The 22,146-nt window shown below is 49.7% G+C and overlaps 1 pseudogene; it reads right to left on the bottom strand.

The window, feature by feature from the left end:
• Positions 1-2,713: 2,713 nt before the first annotated feature.
• Positions 2,714-3,382, bottom strand: LOC147960224 (uncharacterized; annotated as a pseudogene).
• Positions 3,383-22,146: the final 18,764 nt, after the last annotated feature.

Here is a 22,146-nt window from a genome sequence, read left to right as displayed (position 1 = left end):
GAAAGCACCTTTGAGTCCTTTAAAGATTCATCTTGATCATCATCCAAAATGACCTTAACCATTAAATGTTTGTGGGAATTGCCTTCATAGTCCTTCATGTAGTTATACTTGACCACCTTTTCATTCTTGTTGACGAGGTTCAATTGGGCTACACCCGCAACACCAAAAACATCATATGAGTCATAAGCCTTATGTCGGGGTACACAAACAGGGGTGTATGTTTCCCCCTGACTTGTACACGGACAGGCCAGCCTCAGGCACAGCGGCAAGAATGCAAGCAGCCTCGAGAAGACCAAGACAAGCTGAAGGAACAAGATATTACTAAGGGGAAAACCTCCCTTGCCGGGCAGGCGAGCCTGGTCAAGTCAAGGCCCCCCTAAGGACAAGTCACAAGACCTTCCCGGCAAGGGTTGCTGGGACGCTGGTGGCCTGCTTCCCCGCCAAGGATCCACCGCTCCACCTCACAGCGACGCAAGTCATCCATCGATGCGTTCTCGAGCCCCCAAGTGATTAAGTGGTTGTCATTTGGCACGTGGCAGCCATTTCTGAGGAAGATCACCCCTAAATGACACCCGTCCACGGCCGTGTCACGCAAGCAGACGAGAAGGTGGTTGAATGGCACGGCAAGGCTTGCCGGGCTACATCCATGATGTGACACTAAGTGGTGCATTTAATGTGCCTTATCCTGTCTGCAGAGTTAGGTATGATAGCACTGTGGCTATCTAATCACTCGATAATGACTGTTTTGCCATTGTGGTAACCACTTGACCTATAAAAGGAGGTCCGAGGCAACCTTAGAAAGGATTCGGACCCTTGTACACCCATACACGCGTAGTTGCTCTCCCCGAGGCGACCTTGCCGGGCTTGAGCACTGTGTCTCCACCACGGCCCTCTCATCAATCAACCAAAGCAGGAGTAGGGTTTTACGCCTCGCGGTGGCCCGAACCTTGGTAAAAACCACCCGTGCCACCGCTACTGTGCTGCTCGACGGCCTTCGCTCTTTGTGCAACGTGCCCTTCCCCCTTGCCGAACCATAAGGGGCCGATGACCCATAGGTGATCGTGTTCGACCACGATATTTTTGGCGCGCCAGGTAGGGGGAAGCGCTTGCGCGGATCCAAGGTCATAAGCAGCGTGTCAATCTTCATCACCATCTTCTTCATCAACGGTTCATCATCCATGGTGCCCAAGAAAAAATGTGGCACAATAGTTTGAGAAGGAAGCGACATCGCTCCTTCATCCATCCCGCTCGATTCCCGTCACTCATCTCCGCCGCGGCTGTAGCTACAGTGGAAGGAGTGGATGACGGCGGCACGATGACCATGGAAAGCTCGAATAGCATGACCACCATGCGACCCCATTCGGGAAAAAGGGCAAGGTGATAAGGTACATGGTTTCTTCCTCCACCACCTTCACTTGTTAACGATCGAGCCACACCGGGTTTTAGCGTTGTCAACGTCGATAAGCCCGTGCGAAACTCAGTCCAGTATTTTCCCTGCTAAGGGAAAATCCTGAGTAGAGCGTGGGTGCAAATCCGTTGGTTGACGCCCCGGCAAGCACGCTCCGACAAGGTCGTCCGTTTCAGCATGACTCTCATGCCAGCTGCCTTAAGATCATGAAAAGTGTAAGGAGAAGGAGGGAGAAACCGGCCTTACCTTGCACCATATTTTGTTGCCCACAAGAGATCCGTGATCCCTTCCGGCCATTGCTGGGGATCCGAAAACAACATGTGAAGCGCCATCCTCCGAAGGCACGCGGACGTTACGAATGACCACAATCATAGAAGGAGGGAAGCGTGGACGAAAGCTAAGTTCACATGTCACAGATCTTTTCTCTCTAGAGCCCGCATTTTCTTATCCCTCGGATAACCAGGGTGTTTCGTATGGAGAAATCTTTTGTGTGATGGCACCTTGATGGATTTGTCTGCGCCCCCGCTCTGTTTCAAGCCTGCTCACAAAGCGGGCGGTTATGTCAAAGACTCCTAAGGAAAAACCTATCGGGGCATGTCTTTGCTAGCTGAATGCAAAGGACCCATTCCTCATAGCAATCACGGTAGCATGCTACTGGCAGGCAACCAAGACACATGAAAGGAAACCAACCATACGAACATCCATGGATAAAACACAAGAGGGATAGCATGCATTTGAAATTAATTAAGCATCAGTTCAGTACGAGCAAGAGTAGTAGCGGATCTAAACACAAGACATGCATAATGTTTTGTTACAGGGAAACACAGCAACGTGGACGATTCAGGGCCATGCTTGTCGGCCTTATGAAGCCCTCGGGACGGAGAGGACCTTGTCTGTGCAGGGGGAAACCTTCTCCTCGGCAGTGGAAACATCCGCGCCTGACGGCAGCCTCCTGAAGCCATCAGTGAGGTTGAAATCCGGGTGATGGTAGGTGATGTTGCTCAGGACCATGAAGAGGGTGTTACGGGCAAGCTTCCAAGATTCGCTTGTGAAACGAGCAGCTCTTCCCTCCTCGTGTGATTTTATTCCTTTAATCAACTCGTTGAAGAAGAGCCCTAGCTTGACGCTTGGGACCTCATGCGTGCCAGTCAAGAAGACTGGTCCATCCATGCCCATTGTTGCAATATGGGTAGTGAGGTGCTCGGCAATGTCGACGAGGCTCTTGATCCAGAGGTCGACCTGCTCGGATTGGTTCGCCAGCTTGTCCTCTGCAAACTTTCGGAGGATTCTTGCGTTGTCCAAGTCCTACATCAGCTGCTTCTCACGAACCCCGCCAGACTCGATCATGCTCTCCAAAGTGCCGAGCCTTGCCTTCATGTCGGTGATGGTGCCATTGGCAGTCTCAAAATCTTGGCTCTTGGAGGAGAGCTGCGATTGCGCTTCCTTCAGGAGAATTCAAGCTTTCTGACCTTCCTCCTTGAGAGCCAGGACTTCTTTGGCAGTCCCAGCAAGGTCCTCCATCAGCTTGGCCTCCTGTTGATCAACATCAGCCTTGACAATGGATGCAACAACAAGGTCATCAGCAACTTTCTTCAACTAAGCGACGGAATTAGTGGAGAGCGCATCGAGGGCCACTTTGTGCTTGTCCTCCAGCTCCTTTGTGCGTTGTTGGACAAGGGCCTCCAGTTCCTTGTCCTTGCTGCAAAGGGCGGCCACGAGCTTCTCCTCCCGGGAGGAGATGTCCTTCTCCCTGGCGTTCAAGAGCGTTCTGCGCTCTGCCAGGCGGGCCTCCTGGGCAGCTACGCCCTCCTTCACCATGAAAATCGTCTCCTATTGCCACAAAAGGACCTGGAATTGCTTGAAATGCCACTCGCGCAACTCGCCACCCTTGTCCCTTAGCTTCTAGTCCACGCTGTTGGCAGAATTGCATTGCTCCTTGAGTGCCTGCCACTTCTGGTCGTACCAGTTCTGCATTTCTTTGATGCCTACTGCCACGGACTCCAGGAAGGACAGGTCCACGACTGTATTGACAGAGTCATTGACTTCCCCAACTTGCTGGGACAAGGGCGCCATAATACGTTGGATTTCCTCATCAAGCTCCGCGCTCACTACTGCCGAAGAACCGGGGGCTCCGAGGCCAGGTTGGGCAAGCACCAACGCCAATTGGCTTGAAGCTGGTTGCGGGGTCCCAGCCGAGGTGCCAAACGAGGGAAGAGGGCTCATGGTTTGAAGGGGAATTTTCTCTTCAACCATCACCCCCGATCTTGACGCACTGCCCGGGGTCTTCTCTGCTTCCTTCGGGGGCACACCGGCAGCGTGTTCCTCCTCCAAGAACTCAGGCTTCTCGACCAATGATATTGCAAGCAAAGGCAACAAGCAATAATGAGGAGGCAGAAGCGTTGAAGGACCAGAAACTTAAAAAAAGAGTTACCGGGAGTCGTTTGCCATGGAAGATCTTCAGCTTCCCTGGCAACATCAGTTGTCAGGGCGTGGACACCACCCCCTTCCTCGGTAACCATGGTGTCGACCTAGGCAGACCCTTCTGTGGGAGCCCTTGTCGGGGATCCCTCAACTCGATCGGTGGGTGGAGTGGGCCCCTCCTGGACGGCCTCGCCTTGAGTTTTCTCCCCGTCCACTTTGGCTGGGGAGGTGGGGTGCTCTTCTGCGCCACCTCTGGCGGGTGAAGCCAGTCCCATGCCTCCGTGCCGGGGCCTGGGCTGGGGGCTTGTCGCTGGATCATTCGTGCTGCTTCCCGCTAAGCCTATGCCTTTCGAGGACCCCACTGGCTCCACATGCCTAAGCCGTTTGACCCGTGGACGAGGGTCTCCTCCTACTCCTCTTCCCTGTCGGATGCAACAAACAAGATTGAATCAGCGAGCCAACAAGCACACAAAACTTCAACAAAAGAAGAAGTTTTTTTCCTTACTCTGAATCAATAAGCATGGAGCTCAGCGCGAACTCCATGGGCGGTGAAGGTGCTCTGTTGCTCTTTAGGGTCGAAGGGGCAGTGCTTCCCGGCAACTTTAAGACCCACTGAGGCGTAGGGGGCTCCAGCAAGGATGAGCTACGCGAGGAACTCGAATCAGATGGGGAGCAGGAGGCAACTCCCGTGACTGCCTATCGCTTGGCGGGAGGGGTCTTGGTCTCGGGGAGGCGAGAAGAATACCAGTGCACTATATCTGGCTTGTCCCTCTTGGAGGCGATTTCCTTTACCTTCCTGGCGGCAGGCGCAGGAGCAGGAGCCACTGTTCCCCAACTAGCCACCCACCTACAGGGGTGCTGATCCAAGACTGGTTCGGGGGTTTGTGGGCCTGCTGCGAGCCATTCTTCCTTGGGTTGCCCCGCCTCCTCGACTCCGTCCTCTTCCTGGGCCTCCGCTACCGCAACATATAAAGCTTCAATCTTGGCAGGCCCACCCTCAGCAAGATCACCTTCGGCAGGCTTGTCCCTGCCAGGGTTGTCCCCGACAACCCCTTCTATGGCATGCGCCTCACTCCTGCCGCGGGAGGAGCCTTCGCCCTCGGCCTCCTCTTCCTCTTCTTCCTCCACTCTTCCGGACTTTTCCTTTTTAGCAGCCCGGAATGCCTTGTCCTCAATCCGCCTCTTGATGAACTCCATCACTACATTGGAGGTATGCTTGAACATGTTATTCTCCACCCTGGTAGCCCTTTCCACCAAGTTGGAAGCCCACTCGAGCTCCGCGTCAAGTTCGGGTAGTTGCCAGTCGCTTGCAAGCTCGTAAGCATTGTAGTCGGGCATCCACTTCAAGATCTGGTCCAGGACGGAGTTGACATTTAGCGGAACAATCCTTCCCGGCAACTTGAATGGCCTGAGAATGCCAAATAGTTGTTAACATAGCCAGGCATGGCTATAAACCAACAAGTTGTTAGTCAGGCCTGGATACATTCGCATCCTGTCTGCAGCATCTCCATACCACCAGGCAAACATGTCCCTTTTTTGAAGTGCCGCAATACGACGATGGAGGAAATCGGCTCCTACATGTTCAATGGTTAGCCCAGCAGCCATGAGATGGGCAATTCTATTCAGTGCTGGGCGGAGCCTGTCGTCAGTAAGGCCCAACTCCTTCCAGTAATTGCCTCCATCCACGCCTGGCAATACTCTGGAGCTTCCTCATCCTGGATACAGCACCAGTCCGCCCTCCACTCCTCCCATCTGTCACGCTGTTGATCGAGAAGGTAATCCCAAGTTTCCCTCTTCTCTCGGGGGATCCAGCTTACGTTTCCAGATGGTGGGCTTTGTTTTCCACCCGCGGGACGAAGAAGTGCCTGAACAGATCCACATTGGGGGCAACTCCAACGAAGTTCTCGCACAAATGGGAAAAAATCACCATGCACGCCATTGCATTTGGCATAAAATCCAGGAGGTGGAATCCATAGATTACCATCACCGCTTCAAAGAATTTTGAAAGGGGGGATGGGCAGAGGCCACAGAGGAAATACACGCAGAAAAATCGGTATGAATCCCGCAGATCCTTTTTTTCCCACCGGCGGGACCTTGGGCGCACCATGCCCCTTTGGAACTTTCCTCCCCCACATGTATCCATACCTTGTGACCAAGGCGTCACTGCCCAAATTCGACGGGAAGGTGACCACATCTCCCCTTCGCTTCTTATCCAGCTCCGCTCCTCTCTTCTTGTTCCCCTCCGCGGTCACCTCCTTCGGAGTGGTCGCCCGCTTCCACTTGGCAGTGGCAGTTTTCTTTCCCATCCTCGCAAACTATGGAAAAGACAGAAGAGGGAAGACTGGTTGGGGAATCAGAGGCAACTGTGGGCATGAGGTCAGCCGCTTAGCTTGAGGAAGAAGATGATGGGGGAGAAGCGGATGCGAATGAGCAGTGCCCTTTCACTGTTTTTTCCTTTTAAGAGGAACGAACATGGGGGGAGTTGCGGCTCTTTGATATTCCCTCTCAGAAAGCTACCATTTTACATTAACTGCTATAGTCCCACGACCCCACGACCTGCGATAATTACGCGGAGTGGACGTTGGATTGACTGGTCATCATGAAAAATCGCTCCACGTGGAGCACCTCCTCGACACATGTCCGTGCACCATTTTTGGGCCTAACCCAACGTGTCTGGCGACATGTATGGCTTAGGCCCAGGGTCTTCTGTCGGGGTACACAAACACGGGTGTATGTTTCCCCTAACTTGTGCACAGATAGGCCAGCCTCAGGCACGACAGCAAGAATGCAAGCAGTATCGAGATGACCAAGACAAGCTGAAGGCTTCGGCCGTCATCTTGACATCACGGACGCCATTAGAGAACATGGAGATGATGGCTTCGTCCGTCACCTTCGGGATCTTGAGGCGAACATTGTTGAAGCGCTGGATGTACTTCTAGAGGGTCTCTCCTGGTTGTTGCTTGACGCGACACAGGTCTCCCGCGGCTGGGGGGCGGTCGCGAGAGCCCTGGAAATTGGCGATGAAGTGGTTGCGCGTCTCGTCCCAAGAGGAAATCGAGCCTGGAGGCAGGTTCAGGAGCCAGGAGCAGGCGCCACCCTTGAGGGCCATGGGAAACTAGTTCGCCATGACATTCTCGTCGCCGTTGGCTGCCTCCATGCTTAGCTCGTAGAGCGACAGGAACTCCGCGGGGTCAGGGGTGCCATTGTAGCGAGGAGGCAGATCTGGCTTGAACTTGCCCGGCCAAGCGACGCTACGCAGCTCGGGGGTGAAGGCGCGGTAGCCGGCCGTGGTCACCAGGGCCTGCCTTGGAGGTGGAACTTGGTCTTGGCACCCGCGCGCCGCTACGGCAAGCGGCGTGGGGCCTTGCTGCAGCAAACGATCCTAGCGCAGCGGTGCAAGGAGTGGCAAAGCGTTCTCTTGCGGTCAAAGGAATTCTTGACAGCTTCTTTCTTCACGCGCGGGCGCCGGACGTGGTGGGTCGCATCGTGGAGCCGCGCGCCTTGGCTCTAGGCACCGTCTTGGTGCAGAGGTGGTGGAGGTGCTTCGTGAGCTACGTCGCCCGCGGCTGGCGGAGGGCGAGGCAGAGAGTGGGACGGTGCAGGGGATCCCCCTGCGGCGTGGACAAGCTCGGCGATGCGGTCAAGCCAGTCCTCGTAGAGGTCATCGACTGGGCGGTAGCGCAGGTGCTCGTGCGCCATGAGGAGGGCGGCCCGTGCGTCCGTGGGAACGTGACGAGCATGAGACGACGAACCAGTGGGAGTCAGTGATGGAGTGGCGGTGCAGCCGTCCTGTCGCACCGAGGGGTGCAACAAGGATGCTTGCTGATCGTTCCCCGCCGGCCCGGTGGTGGCGTTGGCGGCGGGCGAGGGAGAGCGATGGGGTGGCCCGCCGACAGGGGCCGTCTGAGCAACGCGGGTGGCGAGGGCAGCCCGGCGCTCGGCGCGGGCGCGGCGTGCGTCCGCCATGAAGACGATGAAGTGACGTGATGCAGAGCGACGGAAGGGAAGCTTCGGCGCACCCCTACTTGGCGCGCCAAATGTCGGATCACGGGTTCCGGCAAAACCCTTAAGGTTCGAACACTAGGGTGCGCGTGAATATTTCCCCCCTACCGATCCACGTCCTAACTCAGCTAAGATCTTACAAACTAACTCGACGAACTCGCAACACAAAGGACACAAGACTTATACTAGTTTGGGCCACCGTTGTGGTGTAATACCCTACTCCAATGTGGTGGTGGTGGATTGCCTCTTGGGCTAAGGATGAACAGTACATGGGGAAGAACAACCTCCCGAGGAGAGGTGTTCTTGTGCTTGGTGTATGTGATTGTGGGGATGAACTAATTCTAGTCTAAGATCCCCCATAGATATGGTGGTGGCTAGTCCTATTTATAGAGGCCCTGGTCCTCTCCCCAGATATTGAGCGGGAAGGGAGCCAACAATAGCCAATTTTAAAGGGGACAGCTTGTACAGCTTATCCTGACAAAAGTGGTCTTTGCCTGCAAAAGGCTCTGGTGGTGACGCCACCTTGGGCTCCATGGTGACCTCTATCTTGCCGTCCTGCTGGTCTTGGTCTCGTTGCACCGATATGGAAACCTTTTCTTGATGCCTCGGTACTCCACGCCTGTGCTTTCCCCCTTAGCACCAAAGAAGAAACAAGGGCGCTGCACGCGCTGGCGCCCGCCTGGCCTTGGTCGTCATGGTTCACGTCACTAGAACCTCGCGAGGTTTGCCTGGCCTTGAACTCTCCGCCCCTCATGAGCCAGCCTGGTGAGGCCACTCCTGAGGAGGTCTTGTGTCATCCGCCTTGCGAGGCTTGGCCCCTCGCGAGGGTCTTGAATGTCTTGTTGATGAAGATGGGCCGTACATGCCTGCTAGCAAAGCCACACCGTGGGCCGCAGGCAGGCAAGGCTGGGGACCCCTGTTCCCAGAACGCCGACAGAAGACCTCATGGGGTAAATAGGAGTGGTCTTCTGCTTCTGAATCCCCCTCAGAACAGTTATCTTCCTCTTGATTACGATCCGAAATGGGTGGAGGGGGGCTGCCTTTGCGCCCACCATGCATGAAATTTTATTGCCACAAAGCTCGTCTCTTTTGCTCTACATGTTCAGTTCCATTGTGTACAATAACTGACATGCATAGGAATAAAACATAGTGAGATTATGTAAGGAGTGCATGCACAAATCTAGAGTGATGGTAGCAAACAGTGGATAGACCCAAAACCAATGATAGCAGGAAGATAATAGCTTTAGTTAAAAAATACAGATAATGGCTCCTTTAATGTTTGTTTGCACCCAACATGAAAATCATAGTAGACACCCGAGATTAACCAGATAGTAGATAGATAGTACTGATTGCTGCCCCAATATGTACCCCACAACCATTTAAAAACTCAAGTTTCAGCATAAGTTTGGACCTGACTCGGAGTCTAATAGGTGAACACGGTGATAAAGTAACGTAAGCAGACACGGAAGAGTGCGACCTCTCTTGAGGACCCGTGTAGTCCTCAAGGTCATCTGCTCAGTTGATGATGGTAATGTAGTTGTCATGGCCGCCGGCGATGGGGAAGAAGATCTGAGGCGGTGAAAGACAGTCTGGAGAGCGGATCCCTGCTGTGGTGAACCCTTCCATTGTTGGAGCAGCTGAACTGGGGTGGAACACAGCACCGCAGGAGCAGGACAAACCACACAAGGTTTTCTTTGACACATATCTGTAACAGAAGTAATTGTGTAAGGGATTGTTTGAATTCGAGGATTCTAACATGCAGGGATAGGAAATAGACAGGAATAGGATAGGAATGCACGTGCAAAACATGGAATTTAAAAACATGGGATTTCTGCCAATCTGGGTGTTTGGTTCACAAGAATTGGAAGATCACAGGATGCAAAGAAGCATGGTGAGATTAAGTCAAACCACAAGAAGATGTACGGTTACAATGCTATTATGCTACTATCTCTTAGTCTTGTGCTTCATGAATAGGAATTTGAAAAGGAGGACAAGTGGGAATTACAAGTCCTACGGGTTTTCTTTCTAGGAGACACTAAAGGAACAAATCCTACAGTTTTCCTTTGCTCCATTCCTTTGCACCAAATTCATGAAAAGTAGTACCATAGGAAACTTTCCAATTCCTATGTTTTTCATTCACTTTTCCTTTGAAGCACTGGCGATTCTAGTAGGCAGGCTTGAGCAAAGAAAAGGCTACACTAAAAAATGTTTCTGTGCTACTTCTATTACTTTGGACCCAGGCCACTACCATACTAGCTCAACTCCCAGGGCCATCGACAAATGCACAGCTCAAATGCGCGGAGATAAATAATGATGGCGCTCAAGAGAGTCCATCACGGATAGCTAAGTTGCCTGGTACCTCACTGCTTGTCATATAGTAGGATAAAATAATCGTATTTCCCGTTACTCCGTGTGCTCAGTGCACAATATATATATATAACATGTTGAGTAAAAAAGATATGCAACAAGTGTACAACCTCTTTGGCGAAGCCATGTCGATCTCATCATGATTGGGTTGGCCGGTGAGGATGCTCCGGCTGACTTGGCTGTCGGAGGAGGGGAAGAAGATCTTAGGCGTCTGGAGATGGAGCCCAAGGTACTACTCCGTTGTGATGGAGGGTTTCATCGTTGGAGCAACTCCGGTGAGTTGTACGACACCGAGGCTGAAGCAGGACAAGAGAGACAACGTTAATCTGAGTGGAATTCTAATAGCATCTCCAATAGATGATGTAAGATACATAACCATAAAGTGCTAGATGTAAAATACATCAGCCGCTCATCTCTGAACTTAACTGTCAAAACTGAATTTAACTGTCAAAACTGAACTTGACTGTCGAAACTGAATTTTACTGTCGAAACTGAACGCACTAGAGGTGAGGCTACATGTCAGTCGACTGACTTTTTCATCATCTCTGGTCAGTCGATTTTGCAGCCGTTGGATACGAAATCAAGGGCCTGCAGTTCATCTTCAACCTCCACCCCCTGAGCCGCTAGGCACCACCGGCAAAACAGCCGTCCGCGGCCGGCGGTGCACCGCCCCGCCTGCCCTGAAAACACTCCCCACCGCCGGTCCGCCGCCGCCCCGGCCATCCCTCTAGGCCCCCCCCTTCCGAGCTTTTTCTCCGGCGATCCCCACGCCACCGCCCCACCACCGCCAGCGACCACCGCCCCCACCCTGAACCCTAAGATAGATAGTGGGGTACCTCTCCGACGAGCCCCCCTCCCGCTACGGCTGGTTCTTCCTTAACTCGGGCGAGCCTCCCCACCCCCTGAAAATCGACTGACCCAAAAGTAGATTCAGTCGACTGAAGTGTAGCTAAATCGGAGCAGCATCGCAAGCAAGAGCAAGAGCGAGAGCAGCAAGTGAGCAAGAGCAAGAGCAGACAAGGCAGGGGACCGAGAGCAAGAGCAGAGCAGCAGCGTGAGCGAGAGCTAAAGCAGCAGCAGCTCCTACTGATGTGGACGTCGCCGCCGAGGGAGCGACACTGTGGAGGAAGTGGCCGGTGATGCCGCCAGGGATGGAGCCGCACCGTGTCAGCTCGGGACCGAGCGCCGGCAGCACCGTGAGATCGAATCAAGAAGAAAATGCGGCGATTAGTGTGCAACCTCTTTGGTGGCACCGATTAGGCCGCAGCTTCATCCGAGGAAACAGTGATGATGATGCTCTTCTGGTGGTGCAGGTGAAGACGGCGGTGTGGGAATGGAGGTGGCACAAAAGACGAGGGGAACATCGGGGCAGCTCCTTGGAGGTGCAGGACGGGTTTGCTGAACTGGCGGGATGCCCAGATTGATGACGGATCCTCATCCGGTACGGTGGATGAGGGACGTCGACGTGTTGTTGTGGACGACGTCGTCGGGGAAGAGGCTCCGGCTGGGTGGCGGACGGAGGAGGGTGTGGGGCTTCGCGGGTTTTCCCGGCCTCGGTGTATGAATGGGTGGGCGGATGGGATGGGAGTGGGGAACCATGTCTTAGGGACGCGCTTGTCCGAAATGTGGGGTAAGTTACGAAAGTACCCCCACCGATTTGAGGCGGTTCTTTCGGTTCAGGGGTACCACGGGCATTTCACGTATCGGGATTTCACAGGAGGTGGGAGTTTTCGTGCGTGTTGTAATTTCGGAATAGCAAGGCGTGGGTTGAGATGGTGGGAGTTGTCGGAGCACAACGATACAAAGATATATCTTAAATATTTCGGGCTAACAAGGCGCGGGTTGAAGAGGCGGGAGTTTCGCAGCACGATAGACAGAGATGCTAGCTTGAATTTTCGGCATAACAAGGCGCGTCTTGAAATTGCGGAAGAACAAGCTTAACGTGTACCCCAAAAAAGACAATTTGCACCTCAACATGCACAACACACACACAAACACCATTTAGACTAGAGTAAGGTACACGTGCATTGCACGCATGAGATTTGGCAACCAAATTATGAATAAATACCACATTATAGCATGCAAGCTTTGAGTCATATATGCATGATGTAGATGTTCGTTTAATTCTTATAGTTCATTTCATTCAAAATCATCTAGTTTTTATAAGAACGCTAATCTATTTTAAGATTCATGGAATTGTGCGTTGTAAGGCATAAAGTAAAAACAGATCATGTAGAAAAACATTTGGGAAATTCTGATACAGAAGATTCTTGAACAAAGAAGAAGTGCTTGTGTTTTGAGGTTTGTGCATTATGCTTAAGTTCAACCATAGAGTCATCTAGATTGTACATGTGGCAAAATCTGGTGGAATCTAGATGATATCCAACGGCCAGTAGTGCTCAAATTTGCCAGCTCTGCACCATCGGATTGGCCTCATCCAACGACCATCTTTCAAAATTAAAGTTATCCGCACACTATATAAAAAATATAAAATATTATATATAGGGGTATAGATATAGACATGTGATGCGAAAGCCACCCATCATCTCCAATTAGAATAGTGTGTCTATGCACGGATGCAATGTGGCCAAACGATGTCTGCCATCGGTATCTCAAACTCAAACCAGTCTGACCTTGTTCATTGTGTATACATTACAGCATGCTCGTTTCCAAACTACACACGCAGATCTCCGTTATATTCATGCATGCATGGGTTTCAAACATCATGATCTCTTATTCAAATATTTGAATTCAATTTTACATTGATTATTACCTCACCTAGTCTTTTACACCCACACATTGGTCTTCTCTTTATAATTGTACCACTAACTTTTTATCATGCATGCATGCACACGCACTACGAGTCGGCATTATCCATCGCACACATGCAATGTTTTTCTTCAGGTCAGTCTCCCATGAAGGCACACACACACACACACATCCCCCTCTCCATCATATAGGGAATTCTTTATCTCTCACGTGCATGCGCAACGATCGATGTTCCTCTATGTGTGTGTGTGTGTGTATAGCTAGCTTTCATAGTTTTCTACATAAACCGATCAATCTATATATCTAGTGAGGTCTCACCCTCTTTCCCATGTCCACATCGATCAATCTATAACTCTCTATATAGGATTACATATATAGCTAATACACCCACATTAATTATATATCCAACGCCCCCTCTCATCATCCATGCCTTACGCTTCATCTCTCAGACGCGCGCACAATGGCGAAGACAAGGGGCAGCAAGGCCCCCCCTAACATCACTATATATCGAGGCTAATATGAATGTGATCATTAGACAATTGCCGGTAAAAATGGTTTAAGTTGATGAATTGGCCCTCCTCGTAAAGGATTAGCAATGCTTGGCCCCCTAGCTCATGGGATATTTTCATGGCTCCGCCACTGCGCAACAGCGCACGTTCTCGCCCCCTCTCTCTAAATATTGATCTCGTAGTTGTGCACTCCTTCATAGTCTCCCTCCACTGGTCCCCTCGCAGCATCTTCTAGCCCCCACCGGATTTTGCCACATGTACAATCTAGCAGACTCCATGGTTGAACTTAAGAATAATGCACAAATCTCAAAACAACAGTGGTTCTCCTTTGTTCTAGAATCTTCCGTATCATAACTGCCCAAACTTTTTTTCTAGTTGAATTGCCATTATTTGTTTTTACTTTATGCTTTACAACACACAATTCCATGAATCATAAAATAGATTAAGGGCTTCTTTGATTCAAAGGATTCTCAAAGGAATTTTGGAGGATTCTAATCCTTAGGAATTTTTCCTATCTTGGTTGTTTGATTCGTAGGATTGTAAACCATAGGAATTTTTCCATATGATTCATTTGCACTAGATTTCATAGGAAACATCCCATCCACTCAAACCTCTTTGAAAGAATTCTGCATTTTTTATGCATAATCAAACACTCGTACAATCCTGTAGGATTCAAGACGACATTCCACTCTAATCCCACGTTCTTCCTATTCCCGCATTTTGGAAATCCTACGAATCAAAGAGGCCCTAGGTTTTTTAGAAAAACTAATTGATTTTGAATGAGATGAACTATAAGAATTAAACGAAGGTCTACATCAGGCATATATGACTCAGAGCTTACATGCTATAGTGTGGTATTTATTCATAATTTGGTTGCAAAATCTGACGCGTGCAATGCACGTGTACCTTACTAGTACTTCAAGTTTGTGCAAAACACAATGGCACGCTACATAGTGTCTCTCTTACAGTTCATGAAGCCACGTGGCACATGTGGAGGCGTTGTCGCGACATCCTTGTGTGGATTGATCACAGTGACGTGCTGCTGGTTCCAGAAGAATGTACTCGTCCTCCCTGAGCAACAATGGTGGTACATGCACGAAGCGAAGATGTGCGCGCACGCCACGCATGCACTCATTCCCTCGCACGCACATGCGGGTACACAGGCAAACGCAATTTTGTACCAAGATCCACCCCATGTGATAATTTGACGCATGTAAAGTCCTTCACTTCATTGATGGTCAATTAATACAGCGCATGCAAATTGAGTGGACGTGAGGGAGGAAGAAAGACATTACTACTCCACTGCGCGCATACGAGTAGTTAAATCATGGGTTGCTAGTAGTACTTCCATTGGTCTCCTTCATATTTTGTGCCAATTTTTGACAGTAACATAATATTTACGCATCTGAGCAGTGTAGTCTACTTGAAATTTATGTTCTACTAAACTCATCGGGAGCCGTTTCGGGCCTCGAAACCAAAACCCATCAATTTATCTTTACCTTGTTCCCATCACATTCGAAAGTACTAGTGCTACAATTAAGTGCAAGCCTGCTCACCCCTACTAGTACGTACCAAACCTGAACGTGTTCCCACTATGCAGGTATTAGTACTAGTGCTAGTACTTAGGTTATAAAAAGGGGAACTACCTAACCGAAAATACTCTACCTTTCCTCCTCATACGTGCTTCTTCTTCGGTCGTCCTTGCCATGTCCGGTGCGCAGAGCTCTAGGTCGAGAACTACTCGTAACAAGGGAGCGGCAACCAAGGTTGCGAAAGAAAAGAGAGGGCTCGTCGCCACGCAGAGACCTAGAAAGATCTCTCACAGACTGGCGATGGCTCCCAGGAGCGCCCTAGTCGCGGAGGCGAACATGCCAAGCGGGCAGCACTGGAATCGTTATCCCTCGACGGCATGCCCGATCAGCTCAATAAGCACCTCAATAAGCAGAAGGAGTTCATCCATGGCTTGGTGGAGCTGCTAAAGGAGAGCCTCGACGACATGCCCGCCGAGCTCAGTAAGCAGGGGTAGTTGACCGCCGGCTTGGTGATGCTGCTGAAGAAGAGCATTTCCTTGGAGAAGAAGGCGACCGGTGAAATCCTGCAATGTCAGGAGGACAAGGTGAAGCTCTGCCATGAGCTTGACCTGCTGAAGGAGAACAACACCGGCTAGAAGAAGATGCTGCAGGCCCTCGTCATGGACAGAAGGAGGAGTTGGCAAAGCTCCGCATCGAGCACCCGTCTGCTGTCAAGGTACGTAATGCGGCCGTGGAACAGATGATGAAGGCTCGCATCAAGAAATCCCGCGTCATGGACAGAATGAAGAAGATGGCAGAGGAGACGCACAAGGAGATGGAGGTCGTGGAGGCGATGAAGAAGCAGTTAGGACTCCGCGGTAAATTAGATCATTTGGGGTGATAATCTTCCTTCTTCTTTTGCTCCTGTGTTCCGCTGCACGTGTCACGTTCTCTGCGAGGCATGAATAGAATAATGCTAACAATGAGATGACTAGCAAATTAGATCATTTTTTATCGCCATATGGCACTGGGCTGCTGTGTTTCGTGCTCCTCCGTCGTACTAGTACTACTCTAGTGGAGAACTTTAGTATACTGCACGGTTCTTTGCTCCTCCTTAGGTCGTCGGCACATTTATACGAGTAGTCAAATCACAAGGCCCCGCCTTCCAGCAGTAATGAGCCATCAAATCACAAAGGCCCTCGCCTCTCATGAAAAGGACCAAGCTAGACTACCACGCCCTCTAGCCTTTTAAAAAATGTATACATTTGTACAGTAGTAGTATCGATGGATTGCGCCATGGAGTAAAACTAACAAGATGAAATTAAAGAAAAAAGGTGGTACATATAGAGAGTGCTCGTCGCCAAATTATGCATATACTATATAACACCACCCACTATGAAGGTACTAGTAACATAGACTAGTAACTAGTCTATGTTACTCTCCACTATGACCAGCGAAAGTCGAGGCGCGGATACCAATGAGGGCCTGGTTGTGTCTATACTTGGACAAATCACCCGACTGCATGCGCACCAGGCAGACGAAGCTCGTGTCGTGTTGGTGCCGTGTGCGGCCCGCACATTAACCAAAACCTTGCGCCTCCATCTTAGCCTCCACGTTTTAAACCTCTCAATCTCAAGGCCAAGGAGCAACGTGAAACCTATGATAGAGCCAATCGGATGGTTGAGAACACCACAATTCGTAGCTACAAATGTGTGTGTGAGAGAGGACGAGTGCATGCATGCACCTCTTCTCAGAGTACAAGTGTATGTGGGTGGCATCGACCTAGGGAGCAGTGATGGTGCGTGCGAGAAGTCCCGACAGATAGGTGTAATGCGTCTGAAGAAAAGACCAGTCTATAGCTCGCGACGAGGTCGAACGCCAAGCGTAATATATGTATTCGATGTTGCCAGTTTTTGCACGTACACAGTAGTAGAAAAAGAACTAGTACCATGGCATATGCTACACCACGACCGAGAAAACGTGCCGATGTTACGTCATCCGGGAATAGTGCCGCACTTTAAAACTAGAACCGTCAATAAATTTTGAGTGCGTCTCGTCACATTCCAAATTACTACTACTACCACGCTATATTTAATTGCAAACCTGTTCACACTGACCACAACCTAAACGGTTTCCCACTTAGGAGCGTATTAGTAGTACTCGGTTATAAATACTACTATGCTAAGATGACTGCACATTCCTCCTCAACTCCTCATCCACAAAAACCAATCAAGTCAATCAAGCCATAGCCAGCGTGAGTTCTGGATCAAGAGATTTCCACAAGGGAGAGGTGAGTATGGAAGAGGAAGCATGAGAGATGTCCCGCCTCGCCGTGAAAGCAGCCGACATGTCCAGCCACGCAGTAGTAGCAGCACAGAGGTCCCGCTGCGCTGCCGAAGCAGCACGGGGGTCCCGCCGCACCGTCGATGTAGCAGACTGGTTCGGCCACGCCGCGGAAATAGCAGATGTCCTGCCGCACCGCCGAAGCAACACGGAGGTCGCGCCACGCCACGGCGGCCTAGGAAAATTTCTCGCGGGCAGGCGAGGACTCTTACAGGCGCATGCATGCGATGGTCCATAGCCAGATGGATCAGATCTCCGGCTGGGCGAGGTTGCTAGACGAGGCTACCAGTGTCATCCGGCAACTAGGGGAGGGCAATGCGAAGCTCCGGGGCAAGCATGACCTGCTGAGGGCGAAGATCGCCAGAAGGGCGAAGCAGGAGGAGGAGACCGCTGCCTTGTTGTAGAGAACGGGCGTCATCATGAAGAAACTTATGGACGAGAATGCCATGCTCCGCATCGAGCGCAACAGGCTGGTGGAGGAATCCATGGATGCTGCCAAGCAATGTATTAAGGACATGAAACTAATGAAAGAGATCATTTCCCGCTACGAGAACTAGTCTCCGCGACCTGCAGTGCATAAAGAAAGTAGAGATCAGTGAGCCAGATCGTTGTATGCATCTTCCTTCTTCTTTTGCCCTTGTGTATTTCGGGCATAGCCACATGTGGCTTTTTAATTATCTTCCTAATTATGTAAGACAATTATTATCCACTCTCGTCGTCCTTATATATATTCATCAGTCTTGCTATAAGTCGCAGTAGATGCTATATAGGTCCGTCGGATCTTACATCAAGATTCGTGCAAAAATTTCTTTTCATATTTTTTCTCTTAAATCTCAGTCGAGTGAGACATTGCCACGCCATTAAACAGAGGTTCGGGCGCCATTAATGGAGAACTTGGGAGAGAGGTGGACGATAGATGGAGGTCAAAGGGCTCGCACGCGTCCCATACTCAAATAGCTACCCTGCACGGCGCCTCCTAGCTAATAAAAAAAGGGGATGCATGGCGGCATGTAAATGGTAAATAGAACGCCCACGGTTTCAATAATACTTGTGTTTCCGATTGTAACGTGACATCACTTGTTCCAAAATGACTTTGTTGATTGTTAATGTGTGCGCCTTCGCAAATCGGACAACAAAATTACCACAGCATGTTGGTGCCATGTCATGACACCAAGCCAAGTTTCATGATTTTCATGCGTGTTTCAGATTTACAGGAATTAAAAAACCAAGTTTCTCAATGTTTCTAGCCGAGCCATGACGCCCAGATGTTTGCATTTCATTCCCATTTCTAGCATGGGACCTAGAAATTTACCCGAGGACACACATGTGATTTTTCAACCAGCTTTGGTGCACTGGAGCATGTGCTTGTATTTAAAATTTGAATTATGCACACAAAGGTGACACGTTCCCTCTCAGAACCACGAGTCTTCTTGAGAGAAGCTCTAGTTTGCAAGAAACTTATACCAAAACTTGTTCCTATTCTGCAAATTTTTTTACCATAGCATGGTAGTACCATGACATGACACCATGCCAAGTTTCATGATTTCAGGCGTGTTTTGGATTTACAAGAATTTTAAAACCAAGCTTCTCAAAGTTCTCAGCCGAACCACGATGCCCAGATGTTTGAATTTCATTCCCATTTCTTGCATGGGAACTAGAAATTCACCCGAGGGCACACATGTGATTTTTCAATCAACTTTGGTGCACGGGAGCATGTGCTTGTAGTTCAAATTTGAATTATGCACATTAAATGACCAGAAACTCAATTAATGTATAAAAAAGGCCAAACGAACCCGGAATAATTCCAGAATTTAACAGGGCACTCATATAGTTCTATGTTGCCTGTGTAAAGAAAATCTGGGGGAGGCAGCGTATATTGTTTCGCACACAAAGGTATAAAGAAATAAAGAAATTAGCATACCTATTTTATTCTTGGGTTCTTATTATTTATGCCACTAGTTGTGTATCACTACTCAGTTTTGCCATTAGAAGTTACAACTACTCAAAAAATGCCATCGATCCGTGAGATGCCTGCTCAAAAATGCAATTAGATATCTAAAAAATGCCATCGTTAAGTTAGATGTTTGCTCAGAAATGCTATTAGACATTGTTATTTTCACGTCAAACCCGTTGACCATGTTACATGACAAAAATAAGCCGATTCTCACAATGATAAGTTAATGTTATCCAGCACAACACATCCCCCAAATAAAACTAAGCACCCTGGAATTCTTTGACAAAACTAAGCACCCTGAAATTCTTTGACAACTAAACTACTGGCTATATGGTGTTGGCCATATATATTGTACGTATATAATTTGAAGAAACGAGTGGTAGTACTATACCAACTAAAAGATGAAATGTACGAAATATAACGAGAAGAAACATAACATAGTTCTGCTGGGGGCTCAGCACAACGCACCCCTCAAATAAAACTAAGCATGCCTGAAATTAAACTAAGCAACTAATCCGATAGACACTGCAATAGAACCACCATGAGCAATGACACTACCACCTTACTCGGGCTCCTCATCCACGTCCTTGACTTTGTCCTTGTCCCTCTTCCTCTTGGCTGATGCTTCTTTGCTTGAATCGCACACTTGGCTCTTGCTCTTCATCCAACCCTTGTAGATATTGAAACAAAGGTAGCCATCCATTGCAGTGTAGTGGATGTGGTCTATATCAAGTACATTCCACTCCCATGCAAGATGAAACTTGAACGGAGGTTTCTTCAATGTATCGTACGAATGATGAACCATGGCTCCTGCCAGGGTCAACATTGAAGGCTGATCACAGGAGGGCACCAGCCCTTTCTTCCGGAGGTCGAAGGGGTTGCCTACAACGAGGCCTATCCGATCCAGGACATCCCCGTCGTTCCTAAAGTCTACAATAACGACTTTGAATCAGTCATCCTTGAGGAAATTCTTAAAATCCTGGCACTCAACGTCGGCATGGCATATGTGGTAGACCAAGCATAAGTCATGGACGCAAACCTGGATCACAGCCGGCTACTTCTTCTCTGCCTCCTTTAGATTCTTCTCGCTTTCCAGGATTGTGGTGTACTCAACATCTAGCCTAGCGACCCACTCATCATTTGAGTTTTCGAATGTGCGTTTGAAGCAAGCAAGGCATTCTTTGACCTTTGTAGAAGAATGGGTGTAGATGACGTAGAACTCATCGCCGGTGATGGTTCTAACCATGTACTCACCGCCGATCATGGAGATTTGGGATGCCATGGATTTGGGAGGAGGGTTAGGATTAGTGGAACTGCCGTAATGTGAAAGGATGGGACGTGTCAGGAATATACCCCGCGGTGTGACCCGACCAAAAATATGACCCAGCCGGACTTGGCGGTTTACTTGAGACCCGGCTGACACTTGGCAATTCACTGGTGACCCGCCTTGACCTGGCGGTTTACAAGCGACCCGCCTGAACATTATGACTCACTCGTGACCCGGCGGGCAGGTCAGACGGATGACAAGGCCCAAGGCCCAGAAGGCCGGTTCATGTTAATGGTGGGCCGGTTTATGAGGAAAGCACAAGGAATATTCTCCTACAAAGTAAGTAAGCAAGACTAGGACTCCACTTGTAATAGAGTAATCCGAATCCTACTAGGACTAGTCATGTAAACCGCCCCTTCAACATATATAAGGAGGGGCAGGGCTCCCCAAGAGGGACAGAAAATAATAGCTAAGGCTAGACATAACTATAGGAGAGCCGGCTTATGCGGCGTCTCCCTCATGAGCATAATGAGACCTAGCCACAAACAACATCTGGGTTGTCACCGGATGATGTTTCCCTGGGCCCGAAGCTGTCTAAATCCTTGTCTTGTGTGTTGATCCGCCTTGCGTCTCTCATCCCAATCAACCCCTCTCAAGCTACCGCATAGATGTGTTGGCCTCACGACTAACTCCTCACACTAGGGCATCTCCCGTGACAAATCCACGACAGGACGACTAGGGGCGGTTTATCGATTGTAAAAATGTCAAGTGGGGGGCGCGTGCGAATGGCAGGGTAGTGGCTTGCCTGGTGGATAAATGGATTAATGCACAGTACTATGGGGGCCCAATTAGATGTCATGTCTACTCGACGCCCAATTAAATGGTTTTCCATTCTCCCATGCTACGGGCTTCCAAGAGCCCTTGGATCTGAGATCGAACGGTTGCATGGCGTGATTCTAGACCTATGGGTGAATATCCTATCCTGGAGGGTTATTCTGCAAATTTTCAGCAACTTAGCATGCGACCGTTCGATCTCAGATCCAAGGGCTGCCAGCAGCCCGTATCATGGTCGCACCTACCACGACCGTCACCTCGCTTGCGCGGTCTCGCCCTTGGAGATTTAACATGGTGCATTAGGCTATCTAATGTTGGCATGTCATACATAGTCATCACTTAGTCACTCATACAACGAGGTTAGCTACAAGGTTGGTTATAAGAGTATTTTTTGTTTACTTCTCTCTATCTCTTTCTTCGTAGTATTTATTGCATTTGCCAAGGAGTGACCTCTTCCAATGAAATGGTGCTTAGATGAGGTGCTATGGGCATTAAATGGCTTAGCAACTCAAGTCCCCAATGCATAGGTGCTTAGTTTTTTGTTGCTAAGTTTGCTTCATCTAGGTACACGCGCTTACCACCGTTTCTTCCTGGGGTCACCAAACTAGTCTCTCTCTTCTTAATTAACTTGCCACATTAGACTTTATGCCTATGTGGCAGGCTTAGCACCTGTAGGATCAAGTACAATAGTGGGCTATAAGCCCGCTTTACATGGCATTTTCGCATATGTGGGGGAAAGAGGCAAGGAAAAAGTGGAGGAG

The sequence above is a fragment of the Triticum urartu genome, chromosome 7A (assembly GCF_056163025.1).
Source record: "Triticum urartu cultivar PI428250 chromosome 7A, HENAU_Tu73, whole genome shotgun sequence".
NCBI lineage: Eukaryota > Viridiplantae > Streptophyta > Magnoliopsida > Poales > Poaceae > Triticum > Triticum urartu.
This window is presented reverse-complemented; position numbering and strand designations above follow the sequence as displayed.